This window comes from Papio anubis, chromosome 9 (assembly GCF_008728515.1).
Source record: "Papio anubis isolate 15944 chromosome 9, Panubis1.0, whole genome shotgun sequence".
NCBI classification, from domain to species: domain Eukaryota; kingdom Metazoa; phylum Chordata; class Mammalia; order Primates; family Cercopithecidae; genus Papio; species Papio anubis.
This window is the reverse complement of record NC_044984.1, coordinates 102,402,061-102,422,792: the sequence shown is the minus strand read 5'-3', so window position 1 is coordinate 102,422,792 and position 20,732 is coordinate 102,402,061. Positions and strand designations below refer to the sequence as shown.

Genomic DNA, 20,732 nt, shown 5'->3' with positions numbered 1-20,732 from the left:
TGCCACCAACTGCATGACGTTGAGCAAACCCCCTCACCTCTCAGAGCCTCGGTTTCCCATCTATAAAATGAGGGTAATAATAACACCACGCTCATAGGGCTGTTGTTAGGATTAAATGAGATCCTCCTTGCAACATGCCCAGCACATAATAATCCATCATCATGATTATAATTATTATTATTACCATCATTAGCATGGTGGTTAAGAGCATGAACTCTTGGGCCAAGCATCCAAAGTCAAATTGCCTGACCTCACTGGACCTCCATTTCCTTGTCTGTGAAATGGGAACAATAATAGTTCTTACCTCTTAGGGTTGTTGAGAACATCACATGAGCCAGTGTATGTGATGTCCTGAGAACAGTGCCTGGGGCATGGTAGGTGGAACATAAGGGTTTGTTACAATCATGCTGTAAGAGCCAGGGGGTAGGAACTGGATCCATCTTGTTCACTGCCGTATCTATAGTAGGTGCTCAATAAATACTTGTTCACCACATTTCCACATAAGTAGCACACAGCCTAATTGTGTGTGTGTGGCGGGGTGGGGCGCACATCATGGCCACACCATCACCATCTGGTTGGGGCTATATGTAGTAGTATATAAGATACTCTGGCCTCCAGAGAGCATCCCCCCGCCACTTTGAGGCTCAGCCTCAGCTTCCGCTTCTGTCAAGTGGGCCCTCAACAGGACTTTCATCACAGGAATGGGGGCCTGGGTGGTGGAGGCCAATGTTGGTGCATACTGAAAGCTTCTGACAGGCCTACGGGGGAGATTTCCAAAAAGAGAGAGTGGTAAAATATAGGGAGTTTTTGTTTGGTTGGTTGTTGGTTTAAACTGCAAAGCCAGTGTTGTGATTGGCTTCCATTCCAGCATTTAATTAAGTTGACATCGAGTCTCTGTTGTCTTTGGGTGAAAAGAAATAAAAGACCCTCCATTTGCTCAGAGGTTTCCCAATGTATAGCTTGACTGAAAATCTGTTGCAATCCCTCAGTTCCATTCTCTGCCCAGTCCCTGCCCATCCCACTGGGCCGGGGAGATCAAGGTTAAGGACCAAGAGGTTTCACATGGCCAGGGGTCTTTGTGAATTTTACAGGGTTTCCTGCAAATCACTCTAAAGTGAAGCCTTCCAAAATTAGCATGCCACTGAGAATCCTTTGATCATGTCTCCTCTGCTGACTAAATAGAAAGGAAAGGGACACTGGGGTGATGCCTATTACCTGAAGGTGGGTTGTGCCTCCTTGAGCCCCCACCTTGAAGTCAGCCTCAGACTCTGAGTCAGACATGCCCAGCTCCACACCTGCTGTGTGACTGTGGGCAACTCACTCCCCCTCTCTGATCCTCAGAGGCCTCATTTGTAAAAATGGGATGATAACAGTAATCACAGGATATTGTCAGGGGCTTCACTGAAGTGATCCATCCACAATGTTTAGCTTGGTTTCTGGTACTTAGTAAGAACTCAATAAACAGCAGTCATTGTTATTGTATAACATCATCCAACACTTGCAAAGACTCTAGGCTTGGCTTCCTAAGACCTAGGTTCCAGCCTGGTTCTACCACTCATTTCTGAGTGGTTTTTACTCACATCATGTTACCCCTAACCTCTCTGATCTTCCTCCATTATATGATGAGAGGAATTCAAGCCCTGGAGAAGATAATGAAGTGGATGAGAATGATCACCATCATAAGTATAATGGTAGTTCCATTTGTTAATTGATTCTATCACTGAACTGTTTCCAAAACCCTTACCTCCCACACTACCCCCACTGCCATTGCCCCAGCCCAGGCCCCACCATCTCACACCACACTCACTTATTCATTCAACAAACATGTAGTGAGCACCACAAAAGCCAGGCCCCTTTCTAGGTACTGGGGCTACACTGGCGAATACACAGGCGAACATCCCAGACTTTGTGTGTAGCGGTTTTCAACTGGGAGTGGTTTTGCCACCCCTTCCCCACCTGAGGGGGCATTCAGCAAATGTCTGGAGATGACTTTTGGTTGTCACAGAAATCATGCTACCGGCATCTACTTAGTAGGGGCCAGGGATGCTGCTCAACATCCTACAATGCACAGGTTGTCCCCCACGCCACACAAAGAATGACCGAGCTCAAAATGTTAGTAATGCCAACGTGGCAAAACTCTGTTCTAGAGGGAAGACACAGGCAGTAAACAAAATAAATAAGTCATTCACAGGGTAGATTCGAAGGTGATAAGAGCTATGGAGAAAAGACAGACCTGTGGTGGGAGAGGCCAGGAATAGGGACGGAGGGGTGAAAATGTTGGTGACTGGATTTACCAAAGATCTTATGTGGGGTAGGAGAGAAGAAGCATGGTCATTTTCTTTTCTTTTCTTTTCTTTCTTTTTCTTTTTCTTTTCTTTTTTTGAGACAGGGTCTCACTTTGTCTCCCAGGCTGGGATGCAGTGGTGTGATCATAGCTTACTATAGTCCTTGACCCATCTCAGCTCAGAATGTTCAGCACCACACCCAGCTAATTTCTGTATTTTTTTTGTAGAGGCAGAGTTTTGCCACATTGCCCAGGCTGGTCTCAAACTCTTGAACTCAAGCAATTAGTCTGCCTTGGCCTCCCAAAGTGCTGGAATTACAGGCATGAGCCACCATACCCGCTGTCCCTGACATTTCTGACCTGAGCGTCTAGAAGAATAAGTGAGTAAGGCAGCCCAATCCAAGCATCCCTTGATATCCACTCGTAACCCTCCCTTCCCCTGCCAATCCTTCCCCTGTTCCCTACATAGCAGCCCAGGAGAATCTTTCAATAGAAATTTTACACCTCGATTCTCTTCTCTAACCTCTAAGCCCCAGGGCTTCCAATGGCTGTTGGCACCCACCCTGACCCAAAGGCCTACCATGACATGAGCCCTGCAGGCTCCCCAATCTTCTTTCCCTTCCCACTCTCTACCCCTACCTGACCCTGCTTCTCTTGAGTGGCTCAGGTCAGATGCCACCTCCTCCAGGAAGCTTCCTCAAGCAAAGAGCTCACTGAGCATGCTGGTCTGTGATGTCCTGTCTCCTCCACTGAGCTCTGTGCTGGTGGGCATCAGAGCTTCTTGCTCACCATTCCAGGGTGACCCACTGCCCAGGTTTGCCTGGGATCCAGTTTCCCAGGCCGGTTAGACATTCAGTACTAAAAGCGGGAAAATCCTAGGCAAACCACAACCAGTTGGTCACTCTCATTATATACTTGATGTTTAGAAGAGTCTAGGCCCAGCTAAGCTTAATTAATATCTGTTTAATAAATTGCAAGAGATGTATAAGTGTTTCGTATAGATGGATGAAGTTCATTGTCAATGAGTTAATAATCTAAAAGGACCAGCCGGACTTTTGGGAACCCCTGGAAGACCCTAACCCTGATCCATCCTGACTTGAGCTTGAAGGACCTATAAAAATCACAGCATCTCTGGTCTCCAGCCAGGGCCCAGGCCAACCCGTCAGTCTGTGCAGAAAGGGAGGTCAAGGCCATTGGAGAACACTTGGAGCATTTGAGTCCAAAGACCTAGTTCTCCTGAACCTGGACGCCAGCCCACCGTAGGCCTGGGCCTCAGCTGCCCCACCTTGGAGCCCCGTGTTCTGATTCAAATCCCTGCCCAGCCCTGTCATCTGAGCTCCATCTGGGACAATTTATCTCCCTGGACTGCAAAAGTAGGTATCTGAAAATGCTTCTCCCCAGGTTTTAGTTTTCTTTTTCTTTCATATTTTCTTTTAAAAATACTTTCTGGTGAAATCAATCCTCCATCCTTATCATGTTCTGAGAAAAGGGGCTAATTGTATCCTCTAGGCAGGTGGCCTCTGTGCCAGGACAAAAGCTGCTCTGGTTCCTTTCACACATGTAAATCTGGACCCCTGGGGGAATGACGGGACAGAGTGGGGCACGCCCACACTCAACTAGAGAGTCACTTGGCTTAAAACAGGATTTCAGAGGATGTTCTCTGTGCATAAAGCCCAACCGCGGATGGTCCTGGTGGATGGGGACCCCCAAAGATAATTATCTTGGGGGATGGAAGGGACTTTTTTCATGACCATAATACAGAAGACAACGTAAAACAAAGATGTACAATTTGCATCATGTACAATGATGTGCAGTTTGCACAATGAATGCACACCCCACGTAACTCCATCCAGGGCAAGAAACAACCCTGCCAACACCTTGAGACCCCTTCGAATAACATGCCCCACTCCTTCCCCAATCGAGGCAACTACCTTCATTTCAGGTCGATGGTGGTAATTTCTTCCTTGTTTTTATGTTTCCACCAAAGCATGCCTCCCTAAACACTACAACGTAGCTTAGCTTGTCTTTTGGGCATTTTATAACAATAATTCTGCAGTACATGCCCTTTTGTAGCTGGTTTTTTCACTCACCATTATTTTTGCACAGTGCCTCCTTTCATGGCTTATAGCTGTAGGTTGTTCATTGTCACTGCTGTGTACTATTCCTTGGTATATCTAAACCTCATTTTACTTATCTATTCCACCATAATGGACATTTCAGCAGTTCTTGTTTTTCACAGTTATGAGTATTACAGAACAATAAAAGAATGTGTATACCGATTTCTGTTGAGTGTGTATCTTGACATAAAACAGCAGAGTCATAGGGCATGTATTGTGCTGCCTTAATAAATATTGCTGAACAGTTTTGCAAAGCAGTTGTACCAATTCACAGTCCCACCAGCAGTGTATGAGGGTCCTAAGGCCTCTTTGAACTCCATTTATTAACTCCACAGCTTTATTGTATATATGTGGCAGGCTTGGAGTGTTAGCCTGGGAAGCCTACTGAACAAGACCCAGCTGGTTCCCTGACCCCCAAAAGCAGGTAGAGGGGATGCAGGTTGGTTAGATCAACACACAGCACTGTAATCACAAAACCTTAAGGAATGCTGTGGAGCTTGGAGAGCACACCAAGGGGAGCCCCAGAGGAACTTCCAGAAGTGATGCTTCACCCAAGACCTGAAGGAGGAGTTGCAATTAATCAGCTGAAGAGGGGTGGAGGTTGAGTGGCAAAGCATGCTGGGCAAGGGCACAGTATGTGCAAAGGTCCTGAGGTGGGAAGCAGCAAGGTATGTTTAAGGAGCTGGGGGAAACAAAGGCCCAGAGAGGTCAAGAAAGTCTCCTGAGATGACATAGTAAGTGAGTAGCAGAGCTGGGTCTGGATTCCACTGCTCGGGGATCCTTTGTGCCCATGGGTGCAGCCAGTGTGAATGTAAACCGGTTCCCTTGAAATGCAAGGCCCTGTCACAAGAGGCAGGGCCTGGATTCAGGGATGCCAGAGTTCAAATCTCTGCTCTGCCATGTCCGAGTTGTGTGAGCTTAGGCAGGTCCCTTTGCCTCTCAGAGTTTCCTCATCTGTAAAAAAGAGGACAGTAAGGGGAAAGCCACCAAGCTCAGGGCTGCTGGGGGGAGTAAAGGAGGCTGTGCTGGGAAAGGGCCTAGTATGGAGTGAGTGCTCACTCATGATAAGGGGTATCACTATCTCACCCCCTTTCCCCAGGCTGCCGGGGCTGCAGTTTTACAGGAGGAGCTAAGCTTTGTTGTGTACCTACCATGTTCCTGATGCCTCCTAGAAGGCAGGAGCTCCAAGGGTCTGCACGCTACAGATGAAAACACTGAGACTCAGAGAGGGGAAGTGAGTTGCTCTCCATCACACAGCTACAAACTGGGAGAGAGCTAGGATAGAATCTTCCCTCACACATAAGGACGGCAGCTGAATTACCTTCTCAGCCTCTGCAGAGAAAGTTTTATCCCAGGAAATCAATAGTGTGAAGCAGGAAATCAGAGAGAGCATTAATAATCTCAGGCAGCAAAATGAACTGCTTCGAAGCAGCCATTCTCGCTGAATTCCATCCACAAAGCCTGTTACAAATGGCACAGCGCAGAGGAAGACAGGTGCTCCCATGGCCATGAAAAAGGATGCTGAATGCATAACGCGTATGACCCAGGTTTGTAGAACAATGAGCCGGTGTGTCTTTTGAGGTCATCCACAACACGAGCTCTCAACGTACAGACAGTACAGGCTCCGGGTCCCACATGCTGAGGAGACTTGGCTTTACAAGAAGTGGTCCAAGCGAGCTCACAGACACGCTCATCTAGCCTGCCCTGTCTTTAAAATTGCCCAAATTGGTGGAATTTACTTGGAAAAAAAAATCAAGATATGTGACCATCCTGGGCAGGCATTCTTGTGTGACAACAATAGGCTGAGGCTGGGAGAGGCTGCGCCCTCCGGATGGGGCCCTTGGTCTCTGGCTCACCATAGTCCTCCTCCTGTCTCATGCCTATGGGACCCACCTGTCCTGGAGGGATCTGGATTTGTGACTGTCCCCCTGCATCCCTGGCGCCATCCCAGCTTTCCGCTGCTAAACTGATGCAGGGGGTGGGGGTTTGTTAGGGAAGGGCCACTTTTGTCAACCAAATGGGAGGGAAGTGACTGATCCAAGGCTACACAGGGGTTAGTGGGATGCTCAGGTTGAGTCTTCAGGATGTGGAGTGCCTCCCATTGCCCTGGATACTTGTCGGGCCCCTGCCTGGCTTGTATTATCACCATGCTGATAATAATCACAATTGTAACATCAGTCGTATTAGGCGGGATTTACCAGGCACATTGCATGCTAGGGGCAATGCTAAGTACCTTGCATGCCTGATCTCATATCATCCTCACAGCAAGGCTCTGAGATGGGGACTAGATGGCTTGTTGACCAGTCATTTTAGTCTGACCAGCTATCTCTTCCCTTTCCTTGGTTAACTAAGTTCTGATTTTCCACTGGGGGCTCACCTCCTCCCCAGCTATCTTTGTGGCTCAGGAAGCCATATATAGTAATTCATCTCTCTCCCCCAAAGAGGTGTCAAGGTTGATCACATGACCCTGACCTGATCAAACAGCAGAGATCATTTCCCTGGTCGCTGTGACAGGTGCCAGGAGACTGTAGGTCTCGATTTCAGAATTGCTGGAACTGGGCTTTCAGATGCCACAATATAAGTAGGGAGAGACTGATGGGTGTTCAGAAGAAGACAGCTAGTCTAAAATGAAGCCCACGCAGAGAAAATGGGAGCCAAAAGATTGGTGAAGCATGATGGAGAGCCTAGATGTGGTGATTCACACCTATAATCCCGTCACTTTGAAAGGCCAAGGTGGGAGGATCGCTTGAGGCGAGGAGTGTGAGACCAACCTGTGTAACAAAGCAAGACTCCATCTCTACAAAAAATTTTTTAAAAATTAGCCAGGCACAGTGGCACCCACCCACATCTCAGCTACTAAGGATGCTGAGGCAGGAGTATCTCTTGAGCCCAGGAGGTTGAGGCTGCAGGGAGCTATGACAGCACCTCTGCACTCCAGCCTGGGTGACAGAGCAAGACCTTGTCTCTAAAGAGAAATAAATACATATATAGAGAGAGAGAGTGAAGGAAGGAGAAAAGAAGGAAAAGAGAGAGGTGACCAGAAAGAAAGAGAGGGAGACCTGTAAGATGCCAAGCTCCTGGATCCAGCCAAGCCTGAAGCTAGTTACTAGTTATATAAGCCAATACATTTCATTTTATGCCTGAGAATAAAAGAGTGTAAGGATGTTTAAGTTGAGTTTTCTGTCACCTACAACCAATAGGATCCTGATGAATGCAAACACTATCATTATCTCTATTTTACATGAGATTTTATTTATATGAGGAATCGGAGGCCAAGGAGATTGATGTCAATTATTCAAGGCCACACAGCTGTGAATTGGAGCACTTGTATTTGAGCAAGATCTGCTTTACACCTGAAGCTGCTAGGTTAGAAATCTTGGTCTCTTATAGGGCTGTCCCTCTGCCTCCAGGAGCTGAGGGTTGGAGATTTTAGAAATAGCATGTGTTCAGAGCTGCTGGTACCTGTGGTGTTTTGAGGAGGCCAGGGAGGGAGGAGAGGAGGCTGCATAAAAATGAAATATGTAATTATTATTTAAATCACTTCAGATGCCATAAGAAGAAAAATCAAAGCTTTCTGTGGCATTTCCCCAGTGCCATTTTTAATTCTACCTTATCAAAACACAGCTGGGATTAGTTTTTCAAAAAGGAAAAAGCTCCTTCGATAAAAAAAAATGTTCTAATAAAAGTTAAAATAGCCCACAGGCCCATCAAGTGACAAAGCAAGGAAGACAGGGGCATTTTAGCAACTGAAAGCAGATTAAGAAACTAATTTGTTGACTCTTTTCTCCAAAGCGCACCTCTCCCTTGGAAGGCTGTGTGTTTGGCATAATGAAGCTGGAATCACCCTGTTCTCTCTGTTCTTTGCAGGGATTTCAATAGGCTCCCACCTGAGTTGAGGGGGGATCGCTGGGAGGCCTTTCTTCTTGTTCTGGCCAGGGTTTGACAGAATCATTCAATTCCCCTTTACTTAAACTCTTCACAAGGTTTCCCACTGCTGGGAGGGGCTCACAAGGCCCTGAAGACACTCCGGTTTCATCATATATCAGCTCCCCCCACCCCAAAAGCAGGAACCTGTGAATATGCGACCTTTACCTAGTACAAGAAACTTTGCAGATGTGACTAAGTTAAGGATTTTGAGGTGGAGAGATTATCCTGGATTACTCAGATAGGCCCAGTGGCATCACAAGGGTCCTGATGGGAGAGTCACAGCCAGAGACAAAGACATGATGATGGAAGCAGACATCAGAGTGGCTTGGGGCTATGAACCAAGGAATATGGGCAGCCCTCCAATGTTGGAAAAGGTAAGAAAGTGGATTCTCCCCCTAGAACCTCCAGAAGGAACCTAGCCCTGCTGACCCGTTTTAGACTTCTAACCTCTAGAACTGGAAGATAGTAAATTTGTATTGTTTAGAGCTGGGCATGGTGGTGTCCATCTGTGGTCCCAGCTACTCAGGGGGCCAAGGCAGGAGCGTCGCTTGAGTCCAGGAGTTCGAAACCAGCCTGGGCAATATAGTGAGACTCTATCTCTTCAAAAAATTTTAAAAATTCACAAAAACAAACAAATAAAAAAGAACAAAAAGTTTTAAAAAATTAACTGGGTGTGGTGGCCTCGCCTATAAGTCTCAGCTACTTGGGAGACTAAGGTAAGAGGATCAGCTGAGCCCAGGAATTCTAGGCTGCAGTGAGCTGTGATCATGACACTTGCATTCCAGCCTGGGTGATAGAGACTCCATCTCTAAAAAATAAATAAACAAGTAAATAAAGAAAGAAAGAAAAGAAAAGAATTTAAAGATTGTATTGTTCAAGCCACTACTTTTGTGGACATTGTTTCCCATAGCCATAGGGTACTCATCTGCTCACGCCAAAAAGCAGCATGGGAGTGAAGGGGCCACAGGACCTGTCATGGATCAGGATGTGAAAGGCCCATGTTCTAGTCCCAGCTCTGCCACGATGCCCAGGAGGTGGGGAAGGCTGGCCGGCTGCTCCCTGGAACCCCTTCCAGAGCTGGCAGCCTTGCTCTGCTGAAGTTCACACTCATGGGGGCAGTGATCACAGCAGCCCAAGGCTTCATGACTGTAACAGGGGCTGGCAGGAGGTCAGGGGGCCAGCAAAGGCCCCTGGCTGGGGGGTCATGAGGGGTGAGGGCAGAAGATCTGGGCGGTCCAGGGGAGAAGATACTGACACCTCAATCCCCAGCACTTGAGGAACAAGCTATGTGGGCCCCCAGCTACTACCATTGGTTCTTTTTGAATGACACACAGGTTTACCTCTCATGATCAGCCTGTGCTCAAAATCAAGCGGACAGACAGAGCAGCAGGTTGCCATAAAAGGTACGCCAGGATGGATTATGGGGAGAGGCCCTGATGCCCAGAGAATCCCCACGCCTCTTCACTCTGCTCATAGACAGTTAGCAGGTGCCTCGCCACTCTATGATCGAACTCACCTCTGACAAGACCTGAAATAAAAGCCACCCAATCACAATCATTACGTTACTAACTGGCACTTATGTAACCTGTACCATATGCTAGGCACCATTTTAGGTCATTGAATCTTCACTCAGCCCTTCCAGTTTTGTATCTCAGTTTTACAAATGAGGAAACAGACGCAAAGAGAGGTTAACTCACAGTCCAAGGCCACTCAGCTGAGAAGCAGCAGAGCCAGGACTGAAACCCAGGCAGGCTGACCCTGGTCATGACTCAGAATGACTCCATCATCCTACCCCGTGTGCCTTCTGAGTTCTTGCCCTGGGCTGAGAACTCCCCATGCACAAGGTCACATCATCTTCACAGCATCCTAGACACATCAGCTCAGCTCACCCTCCCTCTTTTGCAGGTGAGGAAACCGAGGCACAGAAAGGTGACGCCAGTGGCCCAAGGTTGTGTGGTCAGTGGATGGTCTCTTTGACCCGAGCCTGATGCCTCTTCCCAGCTTTTCACTGCTGAGCTAGGTTCCTGCCCACTCACCACTGACTTCAGCCAGGCTGAGAGAGTTTCTGTTATTTAAAACCTACCGTGTCCCATTCTGACATTTCAGAGCCTCATATGGGCTTGTTCTCTCCCTACTAATAATGATGAATATTGTTCTGAGCATTTACTATGTGCTAGGATTGTGCTGGGATTCTTTGTGAATTCACTTAAAAAACACTCATAGCAACCCGTGGAGAAGGCATTATTGTTATCCCCATTTTACAGATAAGAAAACTGAGGCACAGGGGTTAAGACACTTGTCAAAAGTTAGAGAGTGAGCGAGTGGCTGCTCTGGGCTGTGAAGCCAAGCAGTTTCAGTCTAGAGCCCATGCTGGTAACTCCAACACTCCACAGCTTCAAATTCGCTCACTTTGGAGCACGTGCCACTCTGGACCCTAATCTCTTCCCCATCTGAAGCTAAGCTGAGAAAATTCTTCCTACGTGCAGGTGCTGGGTCTGTTCCAAGTTCCCAGTTCACAAGGGCTGGTGAGGGAGTCTTCCATAAAAATGGAAACAAGAAGAAGAACACCTCCTAGAATCACTACAAGTCATTCAGCCATAAATTCTCTCTTGTTTGAAAGTATGTTTCCCCCAATTAATTCCACCCCGTACAACTATCAAATTTTATTTGGAGACAGACCTCCAATGCCTAAGGAATGATCCGGGAACTCACACCTTTCGTATTTTCTTTCCTAAGGTGGTAAGCTGAAGCTGCTCTTCTCAGTCTGGGACCCAAGAATTCTGGGGTTCAGAGAGCAATAGGATCCACCCATCTGATGGTGCTAAGTACAGGACACTCATTCATTCATTCTTTCAACAAACATTGAGCACCTACTATGCGCCAGTCCCACCTTGGTGCACAGGCACAGCTGTGAACATGAAGCACGCTGCCCTCCCAGGACAATTATCCATGTGTCTCCTCTGTCCTCTCAGGGGGCATCACTACCCAAGCCCATCAAGTTGGGCTCATCTCCCAGGGCCCAGCGCAGGACCTGGAAGCTCTGAAATGAAATAGGTGCCTAATAAAAGAGTGTTAAACAAATGAATGGATGCACAAACATGTTTATGAATCAAGCAAATCACTAAATAACGTTCATGGGAGAGGAAGCTGAAGTTCAAAGAGAAAACTTACTGGAGATGCCCCAGATGGTGTGAAGAGGCAGAAACTGACTGATTCATCACAAGCCCTGAACAGATGCCCACAGACACAGACACTTTAGTGCTAGGAAGAATCCTAGTTATGCCCATTGGAGAAATGACTTATCTTCTGGCTAAGATGACCATTGTTGAGTACTTACTCTACACTGAGCATGATCTCATTGAATCCCTGTAACAACCCTATGAGGTAGGTATTATTATTGCCATTTTACAGATGAGGACATGGAGGCACCGTGAGCCCGTGCAACCTGTTCAAGATCACACAGCCTATAAGCTAGCAAGCTGGGATCGGAAGTGAACCTGTTCAACCCCAAAGCCCAAGTTCTTAGCCCTCACTCCTAAGGCACAACAGAGTTAAATGGGGCATTTTTTGCCCAGCTACTGGACATGTATGAAGATGCCATCATATTTTTTCGAGGCCGGGGCATCTATGGCAGGCTGGCTCACCCATCTCCATCCAATATCCTGTCCCAGTGATGGGTCTTCCACATGCTGGTCATCGAATGACAGAACCTCACTTCTCAGAGTCCTCTCCAGCCTGATTTCTGCATATGCCCACCTCCCACAGGAGATATAGAAGGTGAAAGCAAACGTCATGAGACAGGCTGTGGTGCTGTTCCTTCTGCCATGCACAGGCAAGAAGGTGCTTTGGGTTTCTGCAGCAGTTGTAGCTCATGTACAGCTGTCCTCGGGGTATAGCAGATGACACTGAGGCTGAGAGGGACCCGTTGGCTGCTGTTAAGTGGCTAAGATCTGAACTAGATTTGCCTGATTTCAAAGAATGTTCATTTCTTGAGCATCTATCACATACCAGACACTGTCTAGGTACAGTTAGATGTCACTAATCCAACATTGTGAAAAATGAAGAGTTCTTTGTAAGTGAATTTTTCAGACACGAGAGGCTACCTACGCAGAAACATTTATTAGTTTAGCCATGGGATCAAATACTTTATTCAATGAATTATTCCTTACCCTTGCTCCTGCCTACTAAATAGGATTTAACTATTTCTTGGGGCCAGCAAAGAGGCTGGCCATTTCAGTGTCCTATAACATTCAGCTGGACAGAAGTTATGAGATGAGGTTGTTGGACCACTACACTAAATTCCCCCAAGCTGTCATTCTTTTATTTCTATGCTTTTTATTTTTGCAATCTCTTCATCTTTACCCTTGTTTCCAGGCTGTCAGCTGTTGCTTCTGCCTGCTGTCACTGTGTCCTCTCTACCATTCTACACTCTCATCATTTGCTGCTTCTACGTGCTAGAGGCCTGGGAAATCAGGTCACTGAGCTCATCACAATGGTGTGCAGAGAAAGAGTAAACAGGCCCTGAGTGAGGGAATGCTAGCTGTTTTCTGACATGGGCACTGTAGAAATTAAATCAGACTACTTTCTTAATGTGTTTTATAGAGAGTTGAGTTTCCAGGGTAAATGGCATGCAGTTGTAATGGTGATACACCTAAGAGCTATGTGAAAATTAAAACTAATGTAATTGTTCCAGAGATTCTAGCTTTTCTACCTGTCCCACCAGGGAGGCTTTCAAAATGCAAAGAGCCCAGGACACTGGAGTGTAAACAGATATTCTAGGGGCAGAAATCAGGGCCGTCTTAGCCAAGTGGGGAAGAAACGTGGGTAATCCACTGTCTCTGGAGGCTTAGGGGCTTTCCATGAACCTGCGAATCCAGAGCCCAGTATGCTCAGCCCCCAGTCCTGGTGAGTAGTCTGACTTTCACTGTCCTAGCAGGAGACCCTCCAGCCATTCAGTCACCCACACCTGCCCAGCCTCAGCCTCACTGATAAACCCACATCCTCAGGCCTGTGGGGATGGACCCTGGCCTGGCGCATGCCTTTCCAGGTTAACAAAGGAGAGGGAGAGAAAAGGGAAAGCTTCCTCCGAGGAGTTCCTGAAACCGTGCATCACCCCCACCTGGGAAAGACACAGCGGGGAGGCATGGGGAGGAGTAGCTGAGAACACGGGCTTTGAGATCAGAGAGACCTGGGCTCTACCATGCACTGGCTCTGTGACTTTAGATAAGTGAATGAATCTCTCTGAGCCTCAGTGGCCACATGGGTCAAGTGGAGACTGGAACCCCTTAACTCACAGGACTGTCACAAGGATTCAGTGAGAGAATGGAAGTGAAGCTCTGATTACAATGCCAGGCACTGTAAACACCCTGCATACAGAAGCCGTGGTGATCAGGAATGTCCGTAGGTCAGGGTCCCGCAGGGCCACCTTGGAGCACAGGCCAACATATATTAAGGCTTTAGTGCTACTCCAATTAGAAAAGAAAATGGAACCATAAAAAGCTGCACTGGAGAAGTCCTTTGTGATGATATGTAACTTCTCTCCCATTCTATAGATGGGAAAACTGAGGCCCAAAGAGGGGAAGGGACTTGCTAAAGGCCACTAAGTCAGTTGGTGAAGAGCTGGGATTCAGACCTCTTGACTTCCCACTCAGAAACTCTTTTCCCAGGACCATCGTCACCTGCCTCCTACTGTCTATGTGGCCTTGGGTTGTCTCTCTCCCTTTCAGGGTCTCCATCTCTCCATCTAAGAATTCTCCAGCTCACAGTCTCTGGAGTTGCTGCACCTCTTCTGACCCTCCAGATGCCTCACCTGTGGATGAATGCAAACCCCATATGTCACCTGACTCACAATAATTCAGCCAAATTCATCGAATTCTTGCCTTGGTCATCCTAGTTCAAAGCCCAGGACCCTAGCTGGGATTTTAGCTCATGGGTCAGCAAGTTTTTACTGTAAAGGGCGGGATAGTAAGTATTTGAGGTTTTGCAGGCCATGTGATCTCTGTCACAAATACTCAACATTGCTGTTGTAGCTTGACAGCAGCCATAGACAACAGGTCAGTGAATGGGCTTAGCTGTGTTGCAATAAAACTTTATTTACAAAAACAGGCAGTGGGCCAGATTTGGCTTGTGGGCCATAGTTTGTTGACCTCTATTCTAGACCATTCCGAGCTGAGTCCGATATTTCCTCTGGGATTAGAGTAACCAGCTTGTCCTGGTTTGTGTGGGACTCTTTCAGTTTTAGCACTGAAAGTCCTGTATCCTAAAGAAACGTCTCAGTTTCAGACAGTCAGGCAGTCAGGATGATTGGTCACCCTGTCTGGGATCTGGAGGCCCCTGCTTTCTCTCATCTCTGCATTGCTCTGGCAGTGACATTCAACTGTCTCTGCCATAAGGAGGAGGAGGAGAAAGAATAGGAGGAAGAAGAGTTATTGTTTATTGTGGCTTCCAGCAGGCAAGGCACTGTGTGAAGGACTTTGCCAACATTACTTTGTTTGATCCTTATAACAATCCAGTGAGGTGGGGCTGAAGTTGCTTCTGGTAAAGGGTAAAGTCTGGACTGGAACCCAGCTTCATCTGCCTCCAGAACCCAAGTTCTCCTACTGCTTCCTTAGACTGTAAGCTCACTGAAGACAGAGCTGGGATCTCTCATTTCTGCATCTTCAGTGCCCAGCACAGAGTATGATGCTGAGAAGATTCTGAGCAAACACTGAATATCAGCAAATACTAATGCTGAATGAATACCTGAATGGATGCATGGATGGATGCATGGATGGATGGATGGATGGATGGATGGATGGATGGATGGATGGATGCATGGATGGATGGATGGACGGATGGACAGACAGTTGGACGGATGGATGAAGAAGTCTCACCACATTCAAATAGACACTTCCCACTTCTGTGACATGATTTATTTCTGCCAACCGAACCTCCAGGTGAGTTAAGGGGGGAAATGTCAAATGTATACTATGACATCAGTTACATAAAACATGCCTGCTGACACTGGGAGGCAATATGACATCATGGTTAAAAACACAGTCTCTGACGTCAGGTGATCTGTGTGCAAATCCCAGAAAGCCTGGCTTATGAGCTGTGTCACCTGGGCAAGTCATTCATCTCTCTGACAGAAGACTAGATGATACACAAGGCTCCTGGCACAGTGTGTGCACCTGGTAAACACTTTGTACATGTTACTTATTATTATTAGTGTTGATGTTAGGATGGACAGAAAGCAAGGCAGGAATGGGGCACCAACAGTGAGAAGTACAGGTGCTCATTATGCACCTCTGAATCAGTACCAGGGTCAAACAGGAGAAAGAAATATAGACGACTTACTGGTAACTGCATCAGTTAGCTATGACCATGACAATGGTGTGTAACAAACAACCAGAAAACCCTAGTGAGATATCTATGAGAGGCATTTATTTTACTGATCTGCTTGTGACCAGCTGGAACTTGGCTGAACTCATCCCCTCACCAAGGTCGGGGCTTAACATGTGCCCATTCTAGGGCCAGGCTGAGAGGGCAGCTCTTCACCTAGCCATGGCAGAAACACACAAAGTCCCCTAAGGCCTAAGCTTGGAATGGGTACACTATCTCTTCTACTTCACTCTAATGGCCAAAGCTGGTCACATGGCTGAACCCCAAAGGGAGGGAGCAGGGGCATAAGCTTTGCCTCCTCCTTGAATGAGAAGAGCAGTGACGTCTTATGGCTAAGGGCATGGATACAGGGAGGAGGGATGAAATGGGAACAGTGATGCTTCCACCCCAATAACCAGGCACTGGCAGACCTTGAAAAGGGGCCCCACAGTGGCCCAGCCCTGCCCTCCTCACCAGCTTCTCACCTCAAGGTTCTGCCTCATGAGCTCTTGAGCAAAATCTGGAAGGCCCCTAAGCAGCAATACTTGTGGTCCATGGGGAACCAGAGACCCATCCATACCCCACCACAGTCCCTATCTTCCCAACATCTGGACCTGCTCCAGGGAGCCATTAATCTCGGGCAATTTCTTTCCTCACTTGATTTGTTTATTTAAGGAAAACAAGTTGCTCCTAATTAGAAACACTGCTGTCGAGATGTTCAGCACATCCTAGGCTGCCTATTTTCAGACCTTCTGCCTAAAATTATACCTGTGCTTTTAACATCTGCGAGTTTGTTCAGCAGCCGTCCTAAGTGGAGGCTTCTGGCGAGATAGATTTGGGCTGTTACAGAAGGTGAGGGAGGCGGGGGCAGGGGGATACACCAGGCTTTGGAGCACTGCAAGGCAAAGGCACTTGGAAAAATGAGCACGCAACATCCAACACTGTGCTCAGAGCTGGCACCAATTGCTGAATCAACACTCGGAAGGTGCACGGCACAAGCAGAGTTCAGTCCTGTGGAGCAGGGAGAAGAGTGATCTTAAAGGTTCAGAGACAGTTTTTGCTTGGAAGCTCTCAGGTATGTTCACACCCCTCTACCCACACACTTGTTTATACCCCTAGAGACACTCAGACACACCCTCAGAGATGTGCATGCTTAGAAGTACACACATACACACAGACATGCACGAAAGTTACACTGCTGCACAAACAGGCAAACACGCTCAGAAAAATACACATGCACGCCCATAGACATGCAAAAAGATACAGTACAACACCACTCAGAAATTCGCTCATACATGAGACATGCACAAAAGTTACACTGGAACACACAGAAATACACCTTCAGAGACACTCGCATGCACACAGACACACTCAAGTGTACACTGCAACTGACACACCCAGATACTGACACTCACAAACACACACATACACACAGAGATACGCTCAAGTGTGCAATGCTACACAGAGGCACATATACTCAGAAACACCTGTATATATGTCGAGAGATCCACAAAAAGTTCACACTGTAACACACACAGGCACACACCTATAGAAACACACATGTATACGCAGACACAATCAAATGCACACTCTAACATTCACAGATACACATGTTCAGAAACTCACATATACACAGAGACATTCATAGCGATTACACCACAACAAACAGACACACACATACAGAGACAATCAGGTGTGCAATGCTACACATACATATGCACATAGAGACACACACAAAGGTACATCAAAAAACATGCAGATACATAATGCCTGTAAGTGCACAGCACCAGCTCACACTCACATGGCTGTATGCACATGTGTACAATCACATATATGCAGGCACTGAGAAACGCCCACACAGACATGCAAATAACACACACAGCTATGAAAACATGCACCAGGCAGACAGTACAGCTTCATAAACACGGGTATTTCTGCACAGACCCCCTAGAGCACACATGCGCATCTGTGCAGGCATGCACCTGCTTAGCCCAGACACACATGACTCACATATATACAACTGCTTAACATTCACAAGCGTATATACATACCCACCCTTGCACCGATTTAAACGTGCACCCATTCTCTTGCAGGCATGCACACACACACTCATAAATCCATACACATGCACACTCAAGCTCATAAATCCATCAGACACCAAGTACACACTCACATTGACACTATTCACACTTATGATTCTCATGTAAGTTATGCTCACACAAGCACATGAGCACACTCCTGCATGAGAATGCACACATATGCACACATTCACACAGGTGTCCACACACACACCTCACTCTACCATGAAAGCAAATTTGTCGTTTTTCTCAGAGTCTTAAAAGTCAAGTCTACAGACTAAGCAAGCACACGGTGGAATTGCTCCTGTCCCCCATGAATTCAATCCATGTCACTGGGATGGGGTCTGCCTTCCCCACTGATGGTGTCAGCATACACCTGGGGCAACCCACAAGCCTCAGAACCACGCAGAAAATAATCTCACTGACCAGTCCACTGCATTCCCTGACAATTTCAGCATCCTCCCATGCGAGCATACGCATGCACACACACACACACACACACGTACACACACACTGCTGTAAGACACTTCTTTCCCCAGCGTGACTTGTCCTGCCAAGAACAGTAGCCTTGTCTGCCCAGCATGGGGTAGTTCTCAAGCATCAGCTGACTGAGTGCCCTACAAGTAGACATCCTGAACTTCTCTGCCCTGGTCCCTAGAGAGCTGCAAAGTTGAAGCCATGGAGACTGCCTACCTCCACCTCCTGATGTCCTGGCGATGCAGCAGCTGGATGCACCCAGAGCTCCCAGACCACCGTGGGCTCCCCACTAGGAGTGGCTGGTCCAGCAGAGATTTTATGAGAAAGCAGAGAGAGGGCGGGGACTGCAGTGTCAGGTGACTGGAGAGAACAAGGGCCCTGCCATGCAGTCAAGGATCACCTGGTGTTCGGTGGGACAGGGCCAGCCTCCCTGGGGAAAACAGCATCCAGATAGATGCCCACACACAAGACCTGAAAGCAGGTAGCCTTGGCACCGTGGAACTTCACTCTTTGCTAAACTCTACACTCAGCACCCTCCAGGCACCATCTCAGTTAGCCCTCTCAACAGCTCTCTAAAGTAGGAACTGTGAGCTCCCCATCCTACCGTGGAGGAGCCAAAGTGTGGAGAGGGAAGTGACTGGTCAAACTCAAATCTGATCTGAGACCTAGGTTTCTTAAATTCTAAATTAAGATCCCCTCCTGGGATTATGAAAATCTCATCAGTGACAATCACTCAGGGCCATAGAGTGTCTGAACTGAACTGGGACCTCTGATGATACATGAAATCTCTTCATTTTTGAGAAGCCGCAACTGAAGCCCAGAGAGGTCTAGTGATTTGCCCAAAGTCACACAGCAAATGAGAGCCAGCTTGAAGCTCAACCTCCTGACCCAGACCCAGGGCTTTTTCCAGGACATCAACGTCAGATTCTGACGCCCTGGAGGAATTCTTGGGTTTTGGCAGCCTAGGGGTGCAGCTCCTAACTTGGCCTGAGATCAGAATCCCACGTCACACCCCAAGAACTGTTTTTTTTTAAACACAGTAATGCTACTCCTCAGAGGCAGATGCCAAGCCCAAGTAGGTAGCACCATGCCATCTATGGGGCTATGACCACAGGGGCAGCTCCAAAATGATCCTCAGAGACCAGGTGACCTCCTTGGAGCATGCTTTTTACTAATAGAAAAAAACCATCTAACCAAACTCACGAGCTGTGTGCGGGGCTCAGCAGAGCCTCTAGGGGCCTGGAGTGTGAGGATGAGAATGCCAGGAGCCCCTCTCCATGTGGCCCTTCCAGCCCCTTTTCTGCAAAAAGTTTGCACCTCCCCAGGCTCCAATAGGAATGGTCTCATCGAGCAGCCCAGGAAACTTCCCCTATTTTTTTGCTCACCTAAGGAGTAGCCCCTTTGAAGCTGTAAGAATTAGGAAGTGACCTCCACCCTTCCTAGTGGTTCTGCCAAGGAGGTGAGTTGGCTCTTTCGAAGATACCTGGGGCTGCTGGAAGGGCTTGCAAGAAGGCGATTTGGCTGAGTTGGTCCCCTAGTCTCTAGTTCCCTCTCTCTCTTTAGACACACACACACACACACACACACACACACACACAGACACACACGCACACCCCAGAATGGACATAAGCAAATCTGCAAGGCACCCTACACAAAGCCCATTGCCTGGGCAGCTCTGGCTGTTGGCATCAGATGACAGGCAGCCTCATTCACCAGAGTATCACCCCCAAGAATCATCTTCTACAGCCAACTTGGAAATATGACTAGCTCCCTCTCCCTTGGAACTCTGCACTGGCCAGAAAGAGGGTGATTCATAAATCAAATTTACGGGGCCCACTGCCTCCCCGCTGGCCCACCTCCGCGGGAGAAGCCCTTGAATGCATGCGTGTAGGGGGCACAGGAATGCCCAGAGGAAAGATGCCTGGATGAGCCGGAATGTCCCACCCTCTGCCAGAAGAGAGAAAGTTTGTCATCTACGCAGAGCTGGGCTGTCACCACTCTGGGTTCTTCACTCGCCGGGCTCTGGACAACGAGCCCCCGACCTGCGGGGAAGCGTCTGGAAAGCGAAGCCCAGATCTGGGGACAGAACACATTTCGCACCAGCTCCGCGCCCCGCTCCCTCCTGGAACCCTCTTCCCAGGGCCAGGCACCTGAGTCCTTACCTGAAGGGTCTCCGTCACTTGCAAACTCTGCCAGCGGAGCTCAGCAGGCACCCGGGGTCCCTCTCTGCGACTCCCGCGTCCCGCTTGGCGCGCCCGCTCTGTGGGCGCCTTCCCAGCCGCTGCAGTGCCTTCAAGGAAAGCGGAGCCTGGATTTCCTTTCTCGCTACCAAGGCTCCTCCTGCCGGGCCCTGGGGCTATTTCTCCAGGTCTGGCTCAGGGGGCATCCTCTGCGCCTCCAGTGGGAAAGTGGGAGAGTGTGCGCCTTGAATTGCAGCAGCGGCGACAGCGGTGGCCAGGGACGAGGAGGCGGTGGCGACGCCAGCCGGCA

General features: G+C 48.1%; 1 protein-coding gene across 1 annotated transcript in view; it reads right to left on the bottom strand.

The window, feature by feature from the left end:
- WSCD2 (WSC domain containing 2) overlaps nucleotides 1–20,398 on the bottom strand; it is a 124,045-nt gene extending 103,647 nt beyond the window's left edge. The window contains 1 exon segment of the mRNA XM_021922865.2: nucleotides 18,459–20,398. The gene's annotated coding sequence lies outside the window, so the exon portion shown is untranslated.
- Between the last annotated feature and the right edge of the window lie 334 nt (nucleotides 20,399–20,732).